General features: G+C 39.4%; 1 non-coding gene across 1 annotated transcript; it reads right to left on the reverse strand.

The window, feature by feature from the left end:
- Positions 1 to 13531: 13531 nt before the first annotated feature.
- Positions 13532 to 13638, reverse strand: LOC129404507 (U6 spliceosomal RNA). Its single transcript, XR_008629905.1, has one exon. It is a non-coding gene; the product is annotated as a U6 spliceosomal RNA (small nuclear RNA).
- Between the last annotated feature and the right edge of the window lie 10250 nt (positions 13639 to 23888).

Raw genomic sequence — 23888 nt, forward strand, 5'->3', positions numbered from 1 at the left:
TTGCCACATTCTGAAGATTGTCTTGAACTCCTTCTCGCTGAATTAGCAAATAGACTGTCCTGTTGAATAGTCTGGTTTCTTCTCCTAACTCATCCCCTTCTTTCCTTCCAATGGAACAAAATTGCAGCTTGTTAGGTGGAGGCTCATTTGAAGTCTCAATTTTCTTGAGTATTCAGCTCTCACAGGAAAGTGCCAGGTGCTCAGTCATAGCCACTACACTTGCCTTTGGCTTAAGGTTCTGACTCAACTAGCATTCTACAAGTCTTTGAGTCTTTGATTTTCCTATTGCTTGAAGAGGTAGCAGTCGTCTTGACAGCAGAGCTGAAATTGTCCTTGTATTTTGATGCACATTGTGGTACAATCTAATAATCAAACTCATTTGTCAAGAAATATGGTATTCACACTTTTCTCTGAAGAGATTGAATAAACAGCAGATTTTATGTAGAGGTGAGCCAGAAATGGCAGCCACTATCTCTCTAAAAGTGTGTCTAGATGCGTAGGTTTTAACTAAGATCATATATTTTCAGTTCTTTTTTTAATTTAAATTTTTAAATTAAGATTCTGTGGTTTACAATACTATTATAATTGTTTCTCATTCACATAATTTCATCATCACATCCATCATTAGTATAGTCATCTCCCTCTCCCTCTCTTGGAACTGATAGCACCATCCATAAACATTTGTACCATAAACACTTATTCTTTTTTTTTCTTTTTGGGTCACACCTGGCGATGCACAGGGATTACTCCTGGCGGTGCTCAGGGGACCATATGGGATGCTGGAAATCGAACCCGGGTCAGCTGCGTCCAAGGCAAATGCCCTACCTGCTGTGCTATTGCTCCAGCCCCCAACACTTATTATTTCTTAATGCACTCTGACATGTGAAAGTGGGATGACAATAAAGTGTTCTATATATATGTGTATGCATATATATATATATATATATATATATATATATATAACACATGTATTGGTGAATAGGTAAGAGAAAATGGTAACTACACAAATAAGATATTTAAACAATTTGAGCTCTTTTTCTTGAGAGATAGTACATTTGTTTTCACTGGATATTTTCTAGCAGTAACTACATAATCACATAATGATATCATTATTATTGTACCGTATTATAAATTGTGATAGAGGGCTTCTTTATAACCATGAGGTTCTGATCCAAGGATTCTGGATAGTTATACTTTGGAACTTATAGTTGTGCAAACTCTCAATTCCAAACTTTCCATTTTTCCATTCTCTCGAATTTGATTTCTTCTTTTTCTCCCCCAAATTCCACAAATGATAGCTTTGCCAGTGTCTTCTCTGTCCTTCCCGGATGCTATGCTTTTCGTACTCCCATTCCTTGAACATCTGCTGCTCTTCCTTCAAGGCTTACATTGAACAATGCCCTCCATAAAAGCTCTTTCCTACTGTTTTGTCTTAAAGTGGGTATTTCCTTTCTATTCTCTTCAACATTAGCATTTTGAGTTACAAAACTGGGGAAAAGTCAGAATGTTTTCATAGAACTAGATGTATCAGGAGAAAACGAATGCATTTCTTGACTACTATACTATATTTAAGTTTTCTGGAGTCACATTTTCTTTGAATTTCATTTTATAGCTTTTTTTCAGTGCTGGGGGCCTAGTGGACAGGCAGTAATGGACTGCTAAATTGAATAAAAGTGGAACTGGGTGTCCTGGCAAGAATAAAATGCTGGTAAATTCACAGAATATGATTTTTTATTAGAAAAGTGTATGTCAGACTACTTTGAAAATTTTGTTCTCTTTTATGGATCATCTGGGAGAAATTTATGTTTTAGTTCTCTTTTACCATTGTTTTGTAAGAGCAGAGTGGGACCTGTACAGATAGAAGACCTAGAAAAGAATGGGACTGTTAATCTTTTCTGAGTCATGATAACTTTTTTCTGTCATTTTCAAAAATATGGATGACAATTTCATAGTGTCAGCCAGTTTTTTTCCCCCTCTATGTCTCCTTATATTCTCAGAGCTGGAATCACTGATACCTTGTGCTTTTATGCTGTCTTAATATTGTGAGCCTGTTTTTGCAGAGAAAAGGGTAACATATACTAGCAACATTTGTCTTGCCACTTGTGTGGCATAGAATTAAGTTACCTATTAGATTTTTGAATCAGTGACTGCTTTTCTGATCTTTTATGCTTTCAGTTAACTTTAGTTGATTTTGCCAAGAACATTTGAGTCCCAGGTCCAAACTTTGAGGGTTGTTTGCCTTTTGTTCTCTCCTATCCAGTTTTGTTCCTGTTTTCTGATGAGTGCTACTATTTAAAAAAATTCTGAACATCATTTATTATTTAAAAAATTTTACTTTTTAAAAAAATTACAACACTGTGATTTACCAAGTTGTCCATAATACAGTTGTTTCAGGCATTCAGTGTTATAATACTAATCCCACCACTAATATGACCTTTCTTCTACTAATGTCCAAGTTTCCCACCCACCACCCTGCCCCTTTAGTAGGCACAAACAAATTTACTTTGTATTGTTTGTTCCAACACAGAAGTGAATGAAATTATCAAAACAAATAAATAAAAATCAATTTGTGATCATTGTTATATCTCACGATGGTGTTATGGAAGTTATTGTCTGAGAATTTATTGGACTGGTTGGTACGAGCTGAGCCTTTTCTGTTACTGTTTTCTCTCCTTGAGTTTGGTGGTTTTCTATGCAACTTTCCCATCATATTTGCTGTGATGCTCCTGGGCTGACAGAAATATGAAATTTGGAGGTGACCAAGAACAAGAGAGCTGGAATGATTTGGTGGCTTGGCAGCATGATGAGGTTCAGTTGTGGAGCTGAGCCATTTCTATGAGGGAGGGTGTTGGATGTGACTGTGTGCTGCTGTGCCTTCATGAAGAAAGGGGACTCTGCTCCCCCCCATTCAGAGAAGGCCCCAGATTTCTTTACCTGAACCCCTCTACCTGGAAAGATTTAGCAACATCATGTTCTTTTTGAGATTAGTTGTGTAGCTGGGCTGCTTTTCTGCTGGCAAGAAGGCGGGTGTGGATGTAAGTTGCTGGGTTTTCTGATGGGGGAAATGGGACCACCCTAAGGAGAAGGGTGTGGAAATCTGCCTGCTCCCATTCTGAGAAGGCCCCAGAGTTGTCAGCCTGTGTATCTCAGCTCTAGGTTGTATCCCGATGAAATTATTGTTATTCTGTGTACTAAAAGAGTCAACGGGGATATCATTGGTCAATATTCCTTTGCTTAATGCTATCTGAAATATAGGTCTCCTTCTATCTCTCAGATCTAGATAGTGTTTCACAGGCCTGTTTAGTAGCTGAGGTGATTTCCTTCAGTGCCTGGACCTGGTAGGTACATTCTGAGTCAGGTCTATTGTCTTTCTTGACTCTGGCAACACAATCATTTGAACTTGGCACCTAAGCTCTACAACGCTTAATATGGGGGCTCTGAATGACCTTTGTCATTTTTTTAAAAGAAAGGGAGATTGTTTTATCTGCTATTTCTAAGAATCCATGGGATATTAATATTTAAAAAAATGCTTCTGTACTGGGATATATAACAGTTCTTAACTTTGTAACAGTTCTAAGAGGAAGGTTTTTTTTTTTTTAATTTAAATTTTATTGAATCACCATGTGGAGGGTTACAAAGTTCTCAGGATTATGTCAGTTATACCGTACTCAAACACCCTTCCCTTCACCCGTGCCCATATTCCATCACCAACCACCCCATTATACCTCCCGCCCCCTCCCGCCCCCCCAGTCCCCGCCCTTGTAAGTGATAAGTTTCACTTCGTTTACGCTTTATCTTGGTTACAGTCCATGTTTCAACACATAATTCACTATTGTTGCTAGGGTTTCCCCCCAAAAAAGAGAAGACAGTCCCACTGTCAAGGAAGCATTTGATGGCTCTCCATTGCTGAGAATGTAGAGATATTAAGTCCCGCTGTTTGTTACATAACTTTTCTATTTTTTCCCCCCTCGTCCTGCGCCACCGAGATCACGCCTGTTTAGTAATCACCACGCTGCCTGACAAAGGGAAAACAAACCAAAAGAGATGGTTATTTCTCGTCATCAGCCGGCGTGGGGCTCTGGCTTAGTTGATAATCTGGTAGAATGTCTGCAAGCAGTTTCTGGAACCAAAAGTAATACGCTGGTATCGGCCCCGGCTCAAGATTCCACCAGCGTCCCGCTGTTCCAAGTACATAATTTATTCCCTTGTATCCGATTCCCACGCCACCAGGTCCGTGTCAGCTTAATGGACATCATACTATGGTTAACGCCACGCTGCGTTTCTTCCCGAGAAAGAAGGATATTTCTTCTCAGCCGGCGTGGGGATATGGCTTAGTTCAGTCTATAGAGATGGCTACCACTTTGGTAGCCTTCAATGTTTCAGCAAAAGACTTACTATTCTTGTTAGGATTTCCCACCAAAGTCCGACCCGCTAAGAAGGAACCATTTCATACTGGTGATGATTAAATGACAATAGGTTGCGCGGCCATGGCAGCAGCCTCGCGGCTTTGAATTTCTGTATAAAGTCCAGGGAAAGTACAGCCAGAAATTACACGTCGCTACAAACTTTAACCCTATTATGGTCCCCCCAAAGTCCAACCCATTACAAAGGAACCATTTCATATTGCTGATGATTAGATGACATTAGGCTGCTGAGGCCGCGCGGTTTTGGGTTTCTATATAAAGTCCAGGGAAAATTCTGCCTAAAATTCTATCGCTACAATCTTTTACCCTTTAACAAAAAACTTAGTACTATTGTTTGGAGTTTCCCCCCACGTTAAGCCCTGCCAAAAAGGAACATTTACATGTTGCTGACAATCAAGAGATATTAGGTCACGCGGCTGCGATAGCAGCCGCCGCGCGGTTTTGGATTTCTATATGAAGTCCAAGGAAAATTCTTTTGGTAATTGCATCACTCGCTGGCAGCTCCTGGGCCAGAAGCTCCCAGAACACAGTTTGGAGGCATTTTGGGGGCGCCGCTCATGTCCAAAGTGGTTCAGTTGCCTCCTGGGTCGATCTCGCGCGGGGCCGCAAAGGAGCATCCCCACATGGCTCTCTGCTTAAATGTCGGCCGGCACAGGGCGGATCCGGGAGTCCCGCCCATCGGCTATCCTGGGCTTCCTGTAGAGTCTAAAAACCGGCTATAGCCTTGCTGCGTTCAAAAAGAAAGAGTTGAGAGAGAAAAGAGCATACCCTGCCAGCAGCGCCTAGGCCAGAAGCTCCCAGCACACAGTTTGGAGGCATTTTGGGGGCGCCGCTCATGTCCAAAGTGGTTCAGTTGCCTCCTGGGTCGATCTCGCGCGGGGCCGCAAAGGCTCTAAGAGGAAGGTTTAACAGTAGCAGCTCCTTTCCCCTCCATTCCCCTCCCCTCCTTTCCTTTCCTCTCTCTTCTCCTCCCATTTCCCTTCTTTCCTTTCCCTCTCCTCCTCTTATCTTCTCCTACTCTCCCCTCCCCTCTTCCCCCCTCCTCAAACTGTTTCCACATTGTGCGTTAGAGCTCCAAAGAAATGACAAGTGAGCTCTGCATTAAACATTCTAAGTCTCATGTCTCCCACCTCTAGCAGGTTGGAAAATGATGAATTCACATCCTACTCTGAAGAAGCTTGCTACGTACAGAAAGAAGCTCAGTGGAAGGGTTCCCAACACCTCTCAGGATTGAAATTTGAATTCAAATTGAAATTAAAATTTCAGGATGCTTTGTTCTATGAGAAAATACAGTTGAGTCTTGAGTTATATGGACTGACCTGTATGGGCTTACCCATATGTGTAAATTTACAGTAGCAATAATTACAATAAAGTAATATTATATATATATATATATATATATATATATATATATATATATATATACATTTGTTTGTTTGTTGTGCTCAGGGACTATTCCTGGCTCAGTGCTTGGGGTTGCTTCTGACATTGATGGGGAACCTTGTAGTGCCCATGATTGACTCTGGGCTTTTTGCACGTAAATCATACTTTCCGGTGAATTAAACTATCTTTGTGGACTTAGATTTATTTTATTTTATTTTATTTTATTTTTTGCTGTGTTCAGGGACAGGAATCACTTTTGGTGGTCCTTAGGGGTGCTGAGAATCAAAACCTAAATACTATCTCTCCAACCATTACATTTTCTTAATAACATTTTCTTATCTTTAGTTTACTTTATTGCAAAAATGTAGCATGCAGTTAATCTATGATGTAAAATATATTAATTGATTAATCTATTTATTCTAAGACTTGTGGTCAAAAGTAGACTATTAAGTGTTGGGATGAAACAGATATAACAAGAATTTTCAAGATCAGTGTCCTTAAATTGCCCATATTCCTCTATCCCTGATAGTTAGGTTCAAACATACATTTTTCTTTATTTTAGAATTGTATTGATGAAGGTCAAGCAAGAGTGAAGTCCCATGGAACCCAGGTAATGCGGAATTTTATGATCTTGGACTCTGAACTCAACAGGACCCCGGGAGCAGAGATCCTCTGCCTGCTTCCCCCAGTATCCTGTGACCCAGCGGTCACACCCATAAGCCACCTCCTACCAGTGCCAGATAATCTCCTCATTGGCCACCATCCAGAACTCACAGCTGCTTCTCCTGGAAAAGAGCACACATTGAAGCTCCCATAACCATGCCATGAGACTTCATGCCGGAGGCTGTTTCCATCCGGGTGCTCCAGAGGGGTGCTCGTGAGAGCTCTCCTCGCCCCAAGGGACCCAACCCTGGCACCCAACCTCCACTACCCAACTACCTCTATGCTCTAGGCTACTTTCCACATACTCGGGCCAAGCCTCATTCATGAGTGAATATTCCTGGACCATGCGACCGCTTTGTGGTCATGCCACACATCATAAGACACTCCCTACCCATTTTCATAAAATCATAGAGGGAAATATATGCCTCTCAGAGAGCCCGGCAAGCTACCAAGCTACCAAGAGTTTCCTGCCTGCAAGCTCCCCATGGCGTATTCAATATGCCAAAGACAGTAACAATAACAGGTCTCATTCCCCTGACCATGAAAGAGCCTCCAGTATTGGGAAAGATGAGTAAGCAGAGGCTGCTAAAATCTCAGGGCTGGGACAAATGGAGAGGTTACTTGCGCCCGCTTGAGTAAATCGATGAACAATGGGATGACAGTGATACAGTGATTGATGAACAACTCTAACATTATTATTGATGAATACTAGTGTTCATCATGATCAATATTTTGATTGATCAATACTTGTATTGATAAGCAACTCTAATACTACGCATTTTTAAACTTTTCTTTGTTCAAAGATCATTTCATTTGGCATTTGAGTTTTGTGTCTAAGAGGTTTTAGAATTTGATGACATAAATTATATTTTCAGCAGGAAATACCTCTTGCTGGTTCTGAACTTCTCTGAGTAAATTTCTATAGAATTGAGATAAAAATACTTTATTGGGGCTGGAGAGATAATATAATGGGTAAGGCACTTGCCTTGCATGCAGCTGACATGCAAGGCACTGCATGTCTATCCTTGCATATCTATCACTGCATGTTCTATCCCTGGCACTGTCTTTGTTTCCCTGAGCACAGCCAGAAGTGATCCCTGAGCATAGAACCAGGATTAAGCCTTTAGCACTGTGAGGTATGGCCCCCAAACACACACACAGACATACAGACACACACAAAACAAACAAAAAGCAAAAAGATAATGCTTTGCTTACTCATCTCACAGAATTTTTAAAGTTCAGGTTATATCACTGAACTTTATAAATGATATAAGTTATATCTTATAAGTTATGTAAGTTATATAAACACATTCACAAACCTGATATAAGTGGTTTGTGAATGTGTTTGAAATATAATTGCAGTAGAACTAAAAATATTATATAAAATTTAACTTCTATTTGCTGAATATCTTTTGTGTAGTCATGACTTTAGTTAGGTCCCATCATTTGTATCCTGGGTCTACTATTAAACCGAGCTGCTTAGTTTGTTCTCAGTTTGCTTTTCCTCAAATAATCTTTTAAACTATCAGAATGATCTCTCTAAAATGCAAATGTTTCCATCTATTTGTAGAGTGATTCATTGCTTATCAATGCCCGAAACAGAGCTGAATATTTCTAACTTGGTGGATCAAACTACTAATGATTAAACCTCCCTCCCCCAATTTTCTGGTCATAATTCTTTAGTGCTCATCTCTGCTCCACCTGAATGGACTTTTGGTAATCTTTCTGCCCTTCCACATGTTGTCTTACTGACTGGAGGCCCTTCACTTCTCCTATGTCTGATTATTTGGTTCCTCCATGCCTCAAACAAGCTTAAAATATGTTTTCTGTACATGCTCCTGTCTTCCTTGGAAGCTCATAATACTATGCTTATCATACTATGTAACAGCATTGTACTAAAGGGAATTGTAATAGTACATATGGTACATCATATGGTGGTTGTGCTTTTTAATATTTTTAACCTATCCATAAATATTAACCTTTACTGTTAAGAACCAGGTTATCATTCACCAGTGTACTTTTTTTTTTAATTTTATTTATTTATTTATTTTTTTTTTTTATAATTTATTTATTTTTAATTAGAGAATCACCGTGAGGGTACAGTTACAGATTTATACACTTTTGTGCTTATACTTCCCTCATACAAAGTTCGGGAACCCATCCCTTCACCAGTGCCCATTCTCCACCACCCGTAAACCCGGCGTCCCTCCCACCCTCCCCAATCCCATCTCCCCCCCACCCCACCCTGCCACTGTGGCAGGGCATTCCCTTCTGTTCTCTCTCTCTCTAATTAGCTGTTGTGGTTTGCAATAAAGGTGTTGAGTGGCCTCTGTGCTCAGTCTCTAGCCCTCATTCAGCCCGCAACTCCCTTCCCCCACATGGCCTTCAACTACAATGTAGTTGGTGATCGCTTCTCTGAGTTGCCCTTTCCCCGGAACGTGAGGCCAGCCGCGAAGCCATGGGGTCAACCTCCTGGTACTTATTTCTACAGTTCTTGGGTATTAGTCTCCCACTCTGATATTCTATATACCATAGATGAGTGCAGTCTTTCTATGTCTGTCTCTCTCTTTCTGACTCATTTCACTCAGCATGAAACTTTTCATGCCCATCCACTTAACTACAAAATTCTTGACTTCCTTTTTTCTAACAGCTGCATAGTATTCCATTGTATAGATGTACCAAAGTTTCCTCAACCAGTCATCCGTTTTGGGGCATTTGGGTTTTTTCCAGATTCTGGCTATTGTAAACAGTGCTGCGATGAACATACATGTGCAGATGTTGTTTCAATTGTACTTTTTTGCCTCTCTGGGATATATTCCCAGCAGTGGTATTGCTGGGTCAAATGGGAGCTCAACCTCTAGTTTTCTGAGAATCGTCCATACTGTTTTCCAAAAGGGCTGAACTAGCCGGCATTCCCACCAGCAGTGTAGAAGGGTCCCTTTCTCCCCACATCCTCTCCAACAGCGGTTGCTTTTGTTCTTTTGGATGTGTGCCAGTCTCTGTGGTGTGAGGTGGTATCTCATGGTTGTTTTGATCTGCATCTCTCTGATGATTAGTGATGCAGAGCACTTTTTCATGTGCCTTTTGGCCATTCGTATTTCTTCCTTGGTAAAGTTTCTGTTCATTTCTTCGCCCCATTTTTTGATGGGGTTGGATGTTTTCTTTTTGTAGAGTTCAACCAGTGCTTTATATACCATTGATATCAACCCCTTATCTGATGGGTATTGTGTAAATATCCTTTCCCATTCTGTGGATAGTCTTTGTATTCTGGTCACTGTATATCTTGCGGTGCAGAAGCTTTTTAGTTTAATGCAGAGATCCCATTTGTTGATCTCTGTTTTTACTAAATTGCTTAGTTCCGTGTCACGTTTGAAGATACCTTTATCTTCAATATCGTGGAGGGTTTTGCCGACCTTGTCTTCAATGTACCTTATGGTTTGTGGTCTAATGTTGAGGTCTTTAATCCATTTTGATCTGACTTTTGTGCATGGTGTCAGGTCAAGGTCTAAACCCCACCAGTGTACTTTTTCTACCACCAATGGTCCCTCCTGCCCTACCCCCCACTGCCTGCCATTAGAGCACTTTTCTTCTACTTCTCTCTCTCTCTCTCTCTCTCTCTTTCTCTCTCTCTCTCTTTCTGTGTTTCCTTTTGGGCCTTATGGTTTGCAATACAAATAATGAAAAGTTATCATGTATATCCTTTTACCTGTGCCCTTCACCCCCCTACACACACACACACACACACACACATACACACACACACACACACACACACACATACACACACACTCTTATGGCAGCTTCCGACCATTGACCTGTCTTCCTGGCCCCAACCCTCACCTCACCTTCGATATTAATTTCATACTATATATATGCATATATATTCATTTATTTATATCCCACAAATGAATTCAGTCATTCCATACCTGTCCTTCTCCTTTGAGCAGCATTCTTGAATTTGGTTTTTACCAGTTACCCAGTGCCAACATACTGAGTTACAGACCCTAGAAATGGAAGTTAATGTTTGAATAAATATATTTATTTATACTTTATTTCTATTTTCTGAAACAAAGAAATATTCCAGATTTCTTTGGCTTTCTCTGTCTCTGTCTCTGTCTCTGTCTCTGTCTCTGTCTCTCTCCTTTTCCCCCAACCCCAGATATATGACTCTGACTCAATTCTCTGGGTCTGATATGAGACTTTTTTATTTCATTGTCCACACCATTGGAAATGTCAGGAGAGAATTCAGAAAAGGGAGAGGGAAGCAGTGGGTTTTGTAGGTAATTACTACTTTTGTTATGCTGTGTGGCTAAGTGGTACATCTATTACTGTTTCCTCTAAACTCCCTGCTGGATCCAAAGGGAGTTATTGTTGTTTGCAAAAAGCTACTAGACCAGACTGACCTCTTCTGAGACTTCCTTCTTTATAAAATATAAGAGAACTGTGAGAATGGTACTCAGATGTTGATACTTACAGTATAATAAGAGAAGTTGCTTATGCTGAGAACATATGTGAATACTTTTCAATTTAGTTTTATAAGAGAGTATAGATATGTATCAAGAAGATTATATAATTTGAACTGTTACTTATAGCACAGATTATTATGAGAATTCTATAAATTTTAGATCCCCTGGGATATGACTCTTAAAATATTAAGCTTCATGTTAATGAGCAGGAAGCTATTAACAAAAAAACATTTCAGTCTTCTCCCAACTTGTTTTTTGTTATTGAAAAATTTAGAAGACATTTATTACAGTTAAGTTTATAACAGTTAACTAATGTGTTTGCAATGGTGTCGATATTTATACTTTTGGTGATACAATTGCCTCAGTCCATCACCATCTCAGTGCCCAACTCCTCCAGTCATACACGTGTGTCACCTCACACTTTTAGTTTTTGATGAATGTCAGTGTCTATTTACATATTGCTTACTATCAAGTGGATTTTCCCAGAGTACAGAGGTTGAATTTTTTAAAAAAGATTACTTTTTTTGAATTAAGACGTTTTGAATGGGGCTGGAGCAATAGTACAGCGGGTAGGGTGTTTGCCTTGCACGTGGCTGACCCGGGTTCGATTCCCATCATCCCAGATGGTACCCCTGAGCACCGTCAGGAATAATTTCTGAGTGCAAAGCCAGGAGTAACCCCTGTGCATTGTCAGGTGTGACCCAAAAAGCAAAAAAAAAAAAAGTTTTGAAAGAGTCACCACACTTAGACCCTAGGGTCCCTCCTTGTAAATCTTGGGGGAGATTGGGCCACTCTGGTCGTGATGGGTGAGGGAGAGGTTCCAGTGTTGTGCTTGACTTTCACAGGAGACTATGGGATGCCAGGGATCATAAATCTCATGCAAGGTCTACGCCTTTACCCCTGTACTACCTTCCCAGCCCCAAGGATGTGTCTTTTTTAATTTTTAATTTTATTTTTTTAATTGAATCACCGTGAGATGGAACATTAAAAAATTGTTTATGATTGCATTTTAGTCATTCAGTGTTCCAACACCCATTCCCCACCAGTGTAATTTCCCAGCACCAATGTCCCTAGTTTCTCTCCCACCCTTTCAAGTTACCCCCCTACCCCTACCCCAGCCTGCCTCTGTGGCAGTCACCTCTCTTCTCTCTCTCTCTCTCTCTCTCTCTCTCTCTCTCTCTTTCTCTTTCTCTCTCTCTCATTTTAGGCATTATGGTTTGTGATATAGATGCTGAAAGGTTATCATATATAAGTGGTGTGTCTTTTTGATTCTCATGTGTTTAGTACATTGCACCCTGCTGAATATAGTGTTTATTCTAGTGATCATTCTAAATGGCAGTATTTTAATTTTATTAATGTGTTTGTTTAGTTTTAGAGACTATTTTTATTTTTAAATCCCCTTCTTAATAAAAGGTAGTCTTTCTTCATTCTATGTCAAGTTGATGTGCTAAAAATTGCTACATCTTATTCTTAAAATGATTTTATTAATTTTGCTGCCTTTGATATGTAAGGCAAAACTAGCCTATATTTCTCTTTTAGCTTCAACTGGAAATCTTGTCTCATTAGTCTAGTTTAAAAGCTAGATTAGTAGCATTAAATCATAAAAGGTTTCTTTAATGACATAAATGGAACCTATTTGAAAAAATTATTAGAAGTGTTTAATATAAGTCTTTTGTTTGAATATTCTGCTGAAATAGTCTTCAAATTTTGCTGGATTGTGGTTACTCTTTTATAATGTCGATTTATATTGAAGCATCAAGTTGTATATCTTAAAATATTTATATCTTTATTTACTGATATGCATGTAATTGGCCTTTGTCAATTATACCTCAGCAGTGCTGGTAAAAACCTAATTAAGGACAAGAGAGATAGGACAGTGGGTAATGTGCTTGCCTTTCATGTGGCCAACTGGGTTCGAGTCGATATCTTATATTGGCCTATCAATAAATTCATGGCCGATCCGATCTTTTGTTATCCGTTAAAAATATCAGTGATTTTCTTTTTATTTATTTATTATTATTTTTAAAATTAATTTGTTTTTTAATTAGTGAATCACCGTGAGGGTACAGTTACAGATTTATACATTTTCGTGCTCGTGTTTCCCTCATACAATGTTTGAGAACTCATCCCTTCACCAGTGCCCATTCTTCACCACCAATAAACCCAGCATCCCTCCCAAGCCCCAATCCCATCTCCCCCCACCCCACCCTGCCTCTGTGGCAGGCTCTTCCCTTTTGTTCTCTCTCTCTCCAATTGGGTGTTGTGGTTTGCAATAGGGGTGTTGAGTGGCCATCGTGTTAAGTCTCTAGTCTACTTTCAGCACACATCACCCTTCCACCGAGTGGCCTCTAACAACATTTTACTTGGTGTTCCCTTCTCTATCTGAGCTGCCTTTTCCCCAGAATGTGAGGCCAGCTTCCAAGCCATGGAGTCAACCTCCTGGTACTTATTTTTACTATTCTTGGGTGTTTGTCTCCTACTCTGTTATTCTATATTCCATAGATGAGTGCAATCTTTCCATGTCTGTCTCTCTCTCTCTTTCTAACTCATTTCACTTAGCATGATACTTTCCATGTTGATCCACTTGTATGCAAAAAAAATATGGAATGCTTCACGAATTTGCGTGTCATCCTTGCACAGGGGCCATGCTAATCTTCTCTGTATCGTTCCAATTTTAGTATATGTGCTGCCAAAGCAAGCACTATCAGTGATTTTCTACTGAAAATTATTACCTTGAGAAAAAAAAATTTTTGACTCTTCAATATTTCTTTTTTTTTTCAGTTTTTTAACATTCAGAACAAAATTGATTTCAAACAATGTCCTTGATGAGACAGTGCTAGGGAATCCTGAAGTATCCTAACTGCCTTTCTTACTTTCTAGCAGCATTTCTTCCTTTGTTTCTGACAACAGTTCAGTGCTGTGTGACAGGCATGGCTGAAACTGCTCTCTATTTATTCTTTGCATGGTGATATCCATTTTGTGACACCAGTTGTGAGGGCAGAATTTAGGTGTTTTAGGTGGTGCTGACCTCGTAGGCACTTATGGAAGTCTTGATGGTGCTTCCCCTCAGCTGCTCGTCTGTACAAGGAGGGTGAAGGCTGGTCTTCCTGGGAGTAGACTGACCTTCGAGAAGGAAGCATGGGAACATTGTTCATTAATCCTCTTTCCCACTTTTTAATGAAAATAATGATTGGAGAGGGCATTGCTCTTCAAGGAGACATTTCCTTCCTAAGTACCATCTCTTTGTGTCTTTACATTTTGCGTGTATAATGGAGAGAATAGCTCAGGAGCCCCTTTGCCCAAGCTTATTATGCTATTATTCCATCTGTCTGTGGCAAAGCAGGAAAAAATAACCCACAGGAAACAGTGTTAGTTCTTGCCGTATGGCAAATTCTAATCCCCAGTTGCTGTTTTCCCACACTTCACTTAGGTTTCTTAGCCATCTCCTGGCACAAAGGCCTGAGGGCTTCCTTCTGATTGTAAGATACTGTTATAGATCCATGCCCTCTGGCCTTGCCTTTGGCAGATGCAAACAAACAAACAAAAGGCTGCTTGGAGCTAACTTCCAACAGTAGAATCTAATTCAGGGCCAGATAGAAGAAGGCATACCAGAAGGTCACTTATATGCCATCACTTGTCTGAAGATTGGTGACATTTTGTAATTTGTGGGGCTATGTATCTATTTTCATGCAGTCTTTTGAAATAGCAATAGAAAAAGAGCCTCACTGGGGAAAAGATCACTAACTTTACCAAGGTTTATTTAAGAATGTAATGTGATTTAAAGATCAATAGTTCACTGGGCCAATGGTGGAGGGAAGTATACACTCAGGAGGGTATGTCACTGGATTGTGTTATGCATGAAACCTTACATTAACAGTATTGTAAGCCATGGTCCTAAAATAAAAATTAAAAACAAACAAAAATTCAATAGTTCCAAAAAATTCATGGAGGTACTTAAGAGACGATGGACAGCATATTCTCAAGGCACCTAGAGAATCTGAAGAAATATAGGTCTTATGATTGTGTGTAATTTTAAGTTCTACTGAATCTAATTTTGGCTTCTATCATGTAGTATTGTAACCATCTCACTGAATGAATCAGCCTCTAGATTGAGCTTGGATAATAATTTCACAGACAATAAAAATTTTAGGAAGAATGTAACATACTTATGCTCTGGCTTATTCAAAGCTTTTATATATATATATATATATATATATATATATATATATATATATATATCTGTCTTTCAGACAAACATAGGATTGGAAGACCAGATTCTATATTAAAGCTTGTAAAAACAAAAAAGATTGAAATAAATAGTTGGATATTATATTTTTGGAAAGTTGAGTTAAAATTTCAATTTGTTTTAGAATAAGAAAATATGTGATAGCACTTCTCCATGGTTGATATAGGAAAAAGTGGGAATTTAGTAATAAAAATAGTATTTACTGAATTTTATCAACATCATTCTTTCTTAAAAATTTTTTTTGGGAGGGACTGGAGCAATAGCACAGTGGGTAGGGCATTTGCCTTGCACACGGCAGACCCGGGTTCGGTTCCCAGCATCCCATATGGTCCCCCGAGCACCGCCAGTAGTGATTCCTGAGTGCATGAGCCAGGGGTAACCCCTGTGCATCACCAGGTGTGACCCTAAAAAGCAAAAAAAAATTTTTTTTGTTTTGTGTTTTTGCCTTGGGACCATACCTGGCAATGATGCTTAGGGGTTACTACTGGCTCTGCACTCAGGAATTACAACTGGCTGTACATGGGGGACCATATGGAATTCTGGGGATCAGACACAGGTCAGCTGCGTGCAAGGTAAATGCCTTACCTGCTATTTATCTCTTCCGCCCCTTTATAAACATTTTTAATAATAAAAAATTAAGAATTTCAGGGGGGAGTTTGGATCACACCCAGCAGTACTCAGTGGCTTCTCCTGCCTGAGGGATCAAATTAGGGTTGACCTTATGCAAGAAAAGTGTACTTGTACCCTTATGCTCTCTCTTTGGTCACCTAAAACAATTTAAAAATTGAAATAACATTACTTTAGAAAATTATATATTACCAGTATTTTGGATAGGGAAATAGTATGATTGAAAGCTCTTAGGCTTTGGAGGGAAATAAAAAAGAATTATTGTAAATTTTCTGTATATTTACACTTTAAAATCTATCTTCATTTCATGTAGTTTCTTTATACATTTGAGGCATTCTTCCCAATTGGCAGATATTTACCACTAAATCATCCTCTGAACCCTGAAGTGTGAACTCTGAGGCTAAGAAAGGTTAAGATGCATCTTTATGTTTTATTAACACATTCATTCAACTCCAGCTGCATGAATTCCTAAAAGATGGCAGAAACAGTTTATCTTTGCCAAGATCCAAGGCAAAAAGGAAGAGAACAATCATATCATAAGAGAAAAAAAATGACAATGCATCCAGAATAGCCAAGGCAATCCAAGGTCGGGGGGGAAGGATGATGCTCTTTCCCCAACTTAATTAATTTTTTGTTTTGTTTTGGGGTCACACACAGCAGTGTTCAGGGCTTGCACCTCACTCTGCACTCAGGAATTACTCCTGGTGGGCTCAGGGACCAAATGGGGTGCTAGGGAGCAATTCTGGGTTGGCCTTGTGAGAGACAAGGGTCCTACCTGCTGTACTTGTTCCAGCGCCTTTCCCCAATTTTAAATTGCACTGTGAGCTATAGTAATCAAAGTAGTTTGGTACTGAAATAAGGACATTCTCCCAGACTAATGGAATAGAATTGAAGTCCAAACAGATGTGCAGGAATATAGACAGTTATTCTTCAACAAAGGAACAAGAGGTATGAAAAGGAGCAAGGAAAGTCTCTTCCTTGTGGTGCTGGGAAAACTGGTTGGTCACATGAAGAAAATAAATTAACTTAGACCCCTTTCTAGCATTGTGTACAAAAATCATTGTGTACAAGATTAAAGACCTTGATATCAGACTGGAATTCATAACTTAAATTGAGGAAACATAGGCAGAATCCTTCATGTATTGAAACTAGAGGCATCTTCAGTGGCCACAGGCTAACCAAATTTAAGCAAAGATAAACATGTGAAACTCCATTAAATTAAGAAACTTCTGCACTGCAAAATAAATGATGATCAGAACACATAGACATCCCAAGACTGGGGAAAAAATATTTGCCTATCACTCATCTGGGTAAGGATTAACATCCAAGATATATATGGCACTGGTAGAATTTTTACAAGAAGGAGACAGCTAGCTGCTTAAAAAAATCAGGGGAAGGGGCTGGAGTGATAGCATAGTGAGTAGGGCATTTGCCTTGCATGAGGCCAACCCGGGTTCAATTCCCAGCATCCCATATGGTCCCCTGAGACTGCCAGGAGTAATTCCTGAGTGCATAAGCCAAGAGTAACCCCTGTGCATCTCTGGGTGTGACTCCCCCCAAAAAAACCACAGGGGAAATGATAAACAGAAATTTCCTCAAGGAAGAGATATAGATGGCCAAAAGGTATATATCAAAATGTAGTTATGTTACATTGTTACATATGCACAGTGCAATACTTCTCAGTAATAAGAAAAAATGAAATCATGCATTTCATGGTTACATGGATGGTTCTGGAGAGTATCATACTGAGTGGAGGTAGTCAGAATGAAAAGACCAGATGCCGAATGATCTTGCATATATGGTATAAAAAGAAACAAACTCAAAGACAACACAAGCTGAGAACTGGTCCTTAGTGGGAGGTATATCATTGTAAGGATCGTGGGTGAAGACAGGATGTATGTGGGACATACAGGGACAATGATGGAGGGAAGCTGACACCCCAGTGGAGGGTGAAGTGCTGGAATTTGTTGTTGTTGTTGTTGTTTTTGCCTTTTGGCAAAAAACAAAAAAACCCTCCAGCAATGCTCAGGAGTTACACCTGGCTCTGCACTCAGGAATCACTCCTGGCAGTGCTCAGGGGACCATATGGGATGCTGGAGATAGAACTCGGGTTGGCTGCATGCAAGGCAAATGCCCTACCCAATGTACTGTTGCTCCAGCCCCAGTGCTGGAATGTTTATAAACGAAACCCTGCCATTGTCCATACTGTAAATCACAGTGGCTCAAATAAACTTTAATGTAAAAAAGTTACAATGCAGAAAACGGAGGAGGTATGTGTGAGTTTTTCCATTCCTATTACATTGTTCTGTGCTTCCTGTACTTTTCCATTCCCTTTATATTTCTCTGTACTTGAATCAGGGTATATTTCTTGCTGATGATTCATCCGAGTTGACAACTAGGTGGTGGAACAGAAATGTATTTATGATAACATGTTTATGAGATCAGTGTGTCATATACAAAGTCTGTTTATCCAACAAATATCCTTTTTCATGAGCAGACATTGTCTTAGGGGCTGGGCTCATGTTGATGAACAAAAAATATGTTGTCCTTTATCCCCAATAGCTTTAAAAAAAAAGGACAAAAAAGAAATTGAAATATCAATTATACTTGTTTATGTACAATCAAGGACCTAACTCAGATATAAGGGTATGTTTAATAATACTATTTTAAAATATAAGTGGTAGTCTGAACACTCATATACACTGAAAAATATTAGAATGTTCTCTTTTATGCAGCAGTGAGAATTAACAACTGCTTGGTCATTCTTATTAGTATTGGGATTTCCTAGATACAATTTGGCATAAAAAGGAAGCTATTACCGAGTAAACTCAGTCTTAGAAATGATCATTTTATGGGTTAAAACAAGTTGCTATCATGAGAAGCAAACACAAACACCAAAAGCTGATACTATTTTAACTGAAGTCTCCATCTGTCAGTAGGGAAACTACACTGTGACATCTAGTAGGTTTGGTAACATCGCCAGAAGCTCACTGACTGCAGTTTGCAACAAACGACTAACCCCAGAGCCACCAACCCTGGAAGCCTGGTGCTCTGCTTGACCCCTGCTGAGTGGCTTCCCTTCTCTTACTTCTGACTGGACCACTCCTTCCTTTAGCCTGAGCCGGGTATTTTCATTATGATCTGCAATAACATCGTACAGACTTTCTAATTGAAAGAACATCATAACACTGGAGACTGTTGATGAGCTCAACTCATCCGGATTTGAAGAGGGTTGTGTGAAGAGGAGAATCTGAAATGACAGCCAAGGCAGCTTGCTTGCTTGTTTTTGTTCTGTATTTCTGCAGACAGTGGCTGTGTCGAGGGAGAAATAAGGTTGGTTATTTTTTTCCCCATAAACAAACATTTGTGCCTTTAGGAACATTGATGTATGAAAGTAGGGAGGAAGTCCTGGTTGGAAAGATGAGTTTGCTATGTACACTCTTGATAGAAATAAACAGTGTGTAACCTGTTTGTCTGTCACAGACAACAAGATAGGGCTGGAGTGGAGGCAGCCTCTGCCTAGAGAGGGAATAGCTGGTGTTGGAGGAGAAGGGTGAACTATATGTCCTTGTGCTCTTCTCCTAAGCTAATTATTGCTCACATTGAATGGGTTAGTGGGATGCTCATTCTATTTATCAATGCATGATGAGATACCTTCTATACTATATTGAAATATTGTTCTATGCATTGTTAAATTGTTATATATAGTATTGTGAACAATGAATATGACTTAAAAGATTGTATAGTTGAGGGGAAGAGAGTGAGGGAGAAAGAGAGGGGCAATAGTTAGCAGAATGTGTGTGTATTGTGTGAGGTGAAGGTCTTTCAAACCATTGATCAGAAGTTAGGAAGCAATTCCATGGAGATGATGGCATGAATTGAAGTATGGAGATAGAGGGAAATAGGACCTTGGAGGGATTTTATAGCAGGCGAGGCACTTGCTTGCTTTGCCTTTGACTGACCCGGATTCAGTCCCTGACACCACACAGAGTTCCTTGAGCACCATCAAGAGTGATCCCTGTATGCCCTGCCACAAAGGCGGGGTGGAATGGGGGGGGATGGGATGGGGGTAATGGGAGGGATACTGACATCATTGGTGGTGGAGAATGGGCATTGGTGAAGGGATAGGTACTCGATCATTGTATGACTGAAACGTAAGCACAAGTTTGTAAGTCTATAATTGTACCCCATGGTGATTCATTAAAAAAAATAAATTAATTAAAAAAAGAGTGATCCCTGAGTTCGACCAGGTGTAGCCCCAAAACAGAACAAAAAGAGAAATAGGGATGAGGTGCTTCCACCTCATGGGGTTGCAGAGGTTTATTAAGGTGAGGGAGCTTGCCAGGAAGTGGCACCTGTGAACATGAGTACAGTCGGCAGACATGTCCTTCAGGAAATAAGGAGCTATGCTGTAGCTCTTGATCAAGGAGTGAATAGCAGAGAGCACAGGGTTTGAGGCACCAGAGATCAATCAGTGTGGATAAGCTAGGAACTCCGGGCAGGTAAATAGCCTGCCATCTTAGCACTATTCCTAAACTGAGATGAGCTGAGATGGTGAATTCTAAACTGAACTGTGGCACTGAAAGTGAGACAATCTCAGATGAGGGGTTGAGAAAACCTTATGTGCAGATGATGGGAAAATATATGAGTCAAATATAGGCTCGAGCTGGGGCCAGAGAGGTAGGATAGTGGGTAGGTGCTTGCCTAGCATGAGCAGACATGGGTTCGATCCTTAGCACCCCAGATGCTCCCCAGAGCCTCATCAAAAGTGATCCCTGAGCTCAGAGCCAGGAGTAAGTCTGAGCACTGCCGGGTGTGTCCTCCAACGCTGCCCCCCAGAGTCCCCACAGAATTATTACTATTTAAAGTGGTTCTTTTTCTTTAAAACTAAAACAAGATTTTTAAAAAGAGATAAGTATTAAAAATCCACGATTCAGAGAGTTCTTAGAGTGGTCTGAGCAAAAGGCAAGGGGAAAAAATGTCAACATTTAGCCAAATAGTATATTTTGTGTTTATATGAATGGTTTTCCTTTGGAAATCCCTCCTTGTGCTTCCTTGTGATTTGAACTAAGGATGGTAGTGCCTGCAAGTCAAAAATAAACCATCAAAGTATCCATGAGAACTATTCAGGATCATTTCCTAAAGTAGGTTTCTGTCATAGCTCTGGCAGCTCTTCTAAGAGATTTGAGCTATTTCTTATGTGTAATCTGTCACGTTAATGTATTATTGGACAACTGGTAATTTCATTTTGTCTAAATGCCATTAATTTTTGTAATTCTTGATGAAGCACATCATGCTTCCACTGTCCATTGTCTGAGCTGCAGACAGAGCGTAAGGCCCGGTTACACAAATAGTTACAATCCACACTGTGCGCATTTGAGTTCGGGTGTTCCAGAACAGACAGAAGAGCAGGTGGTGAATTTCTTATACGAAATCTAATAGCCAATTTTGAAATCTATGCTTACCAAAATATCTACAATCTTCTGATTTTCATGGCAATGTCAATTCATATATTGTGAAATTTGTTTTTGAAAATTTATATACTGGCTCACCATATGAACGTGTTCTCATTGCCTACTCAGGCCTTTGAGCAATTTGCAGTCTTTTGTTAGCAAATAAAGGCCCTCGGAGCCTCCTATTTTGAGTCCTAAGTTTACCAGCTGCTATCCGCTACTGGGCCTCATTAGAGGCCTGCTGCTCCGCTGGGAACCGCACCACATGCTGCACCCTCTCGTCTACATATTAGCCTGTTGCTGCTCCTTAAATTACCTGGCACAAAAGCCTGCTCTATTTCTCCACAGAGAGCTACCACTCTTCCCCAGTTTGAAGAGGCTCTATATCATGATCTCTCAAACTAATGAAGGTTTGTGGGCAGGCCACAGGTTACTACACAGGAACTTTCCTGAAGGCTGTTATCTAGGAGGATATTTTTTTAAAAGGATGACTTCCACTGTAGTTTATGTTCAGAAGAATACTTTAAAATTAAAAAGCTTTCTTATATCAGTATTATTGATAAAATTCACTTTATAGATGAAAAAGTTATTTCCTAACTGTACACAATATTAAAACATTTTAGATGAAAGATGTGAGTATTTTTAGTGGAGAGGTCTAGTAAATATACAAGAATTTTTTATATAGATTGGAGCTATATAAAAATATATAAAGATTTTTTATATAGATTGGAAATCATAGATCGTATCTAGCATTTGTATAAACTGGGTAGTATTGTTTTTTTTTTAAGATGAAAACAATTATTTTTTTCTAACCTTTAAATGTTTTGTTTGTATTTTAGTGGTTTAAAAATAGGTTAAGTAGTGACAGTGTCCTTTTCTGAAATAACTAAAATAAAATGTTAAGATTTCTGAGAAGAGAATATTGATATCTTAGTTACAAATTTAGAAAAAATGGTGGAATTGTAATTGCTAAATTTCCAACAGAATAAATTGATGAAAAATAAGTGTTAACACAAGAGATGAATTAGTCCTTCTTCATTTAAAAAATTCATAGTTTTACAAAAAGAATATGTGGTCAAGTATTTTAAAACAGTTGCAAATAATTCAACCAACAGAAATTCAAACATTGATTGTATTAAGTGGGAAGGTTTGAGTTAGATGGGAAGACCTGATTTATCAACCTCCTGTACCTGTTTACATGTATTTAAAAATGCTTCTCATTTGCCCTTTTTTGTTAATGATGGAGTACTACTTCTTCATTCTCTACTTCTCTTTCTGTGATTTTCATATTTCCTGAGAATCATATTTACTCGATGGAATATAGCCCTCATTTTTTTCACCTAATATTTTAAAGGAAATTTCATTACAAACCCATTGCATCTGCCTCTTCTCTCAGTTTCACTTCCTGCCACTATCTCTTTGGTGGTAAAATCTTCCTGCTTAGTGAGGTTGTTCTTTTTGGATACTTAGATACAAAGAATCAGACTGCTTCTGATTCTTCAAAGGTGAGTACTCCAGCCAATCATTTGAGTAATATTTAAGTCCTTAAATTGTAGTTGTTTGTGCTCATACACATATGAAAACTTAATAATGAGGGCATACACCTAAAGCATTAAATTGTTATACGGGGAAAGATTTCAGATCACTGAATCTTTAAGTGACATAAGAAATACAGTTGGGGCTGGAGCGATAGCACTGTGGGTAGGGCATTGCACGCAACCGATCCGGGTTCAATTCCCAGCTTCCAATATGGTCCCCTGAGCACCTTCAGGAGTAATTCTTGAATGCATGAACCAGGAGTAACCCCTGTGCATCACCGGATGTGACCCAAAAAGCCAAAAAAAAAAAACAGAGTTGCTGAATTGATTGAATTTCTTTGTATTAATGAACAGAAGCTGCTGAGTGTATCTGCCTCGTACTGTCATTAGAAGATTCAGAGATATTAAATGCTTTTTATTTTTATGAGCAAGGAAAGGACAGAATATTCCCATACTCCAGTCATATACTACAAACCTTTTTTATGGCTATCAATAAACACTGAACTATTTTTTTTGTGTGGGTGAGGGGGAGCCACATTAGTGGTGCTTAGGAACAATTTTTGGGTCAGCACTATGGTATTTGGGGTTCTAAGTGGAGCTGGGCACTGAAACGGAACTGCCTACATGCAAAGTATATGCTTATAGTTTGTTGAGTTGTCTCTTTGGTTCTGAAGTGCAATAAATACATTTATTTTACTTCATTTATGTTTATTTTGATTTAGGCACTGTGATGTACAAAGCCTTTACTAACAATATCAGGTATTCAATACTCTCTCAAAACCCACCACCAGTGTCAGTTGTCCCTTCACCAGGGTTCCAAGATTCTGTCCCTCTCTCCATCTTCCCTCCTGAGTGAACTAATCATAGATACATTTTATTTTATTTTAATTTTTCATTTCATTTTTTAGTTATTTTATTTTAATGAATCACCATGAGATGCAGTTACAGACTTAAAAACTTTCGTGTTTATGTTTCAGTCATACAATGATTGAATACCCATCCCTCCACCAGCGCCCATTCTCCACCACTAATGTTCCCAGTATCCCTCCCACATCCCCTCCAACCCCCTTGCCCTTCCGGAGGAGCAC

The sequence above is a fragment of the Sorex araneus genome, chromosome 4, assembly GCF_027595985.1.
Source record: "Sorex araneus isolate mSorAra2 chromosome 4, mSorAra2.pri, whole genome shotgun sequence".
Lineage (NCBI taxonomy): Eukaryota > Metazoa > Chordata > Mammalia > Eulipotyphla > Soricidae > Sorex > Sorex araneus.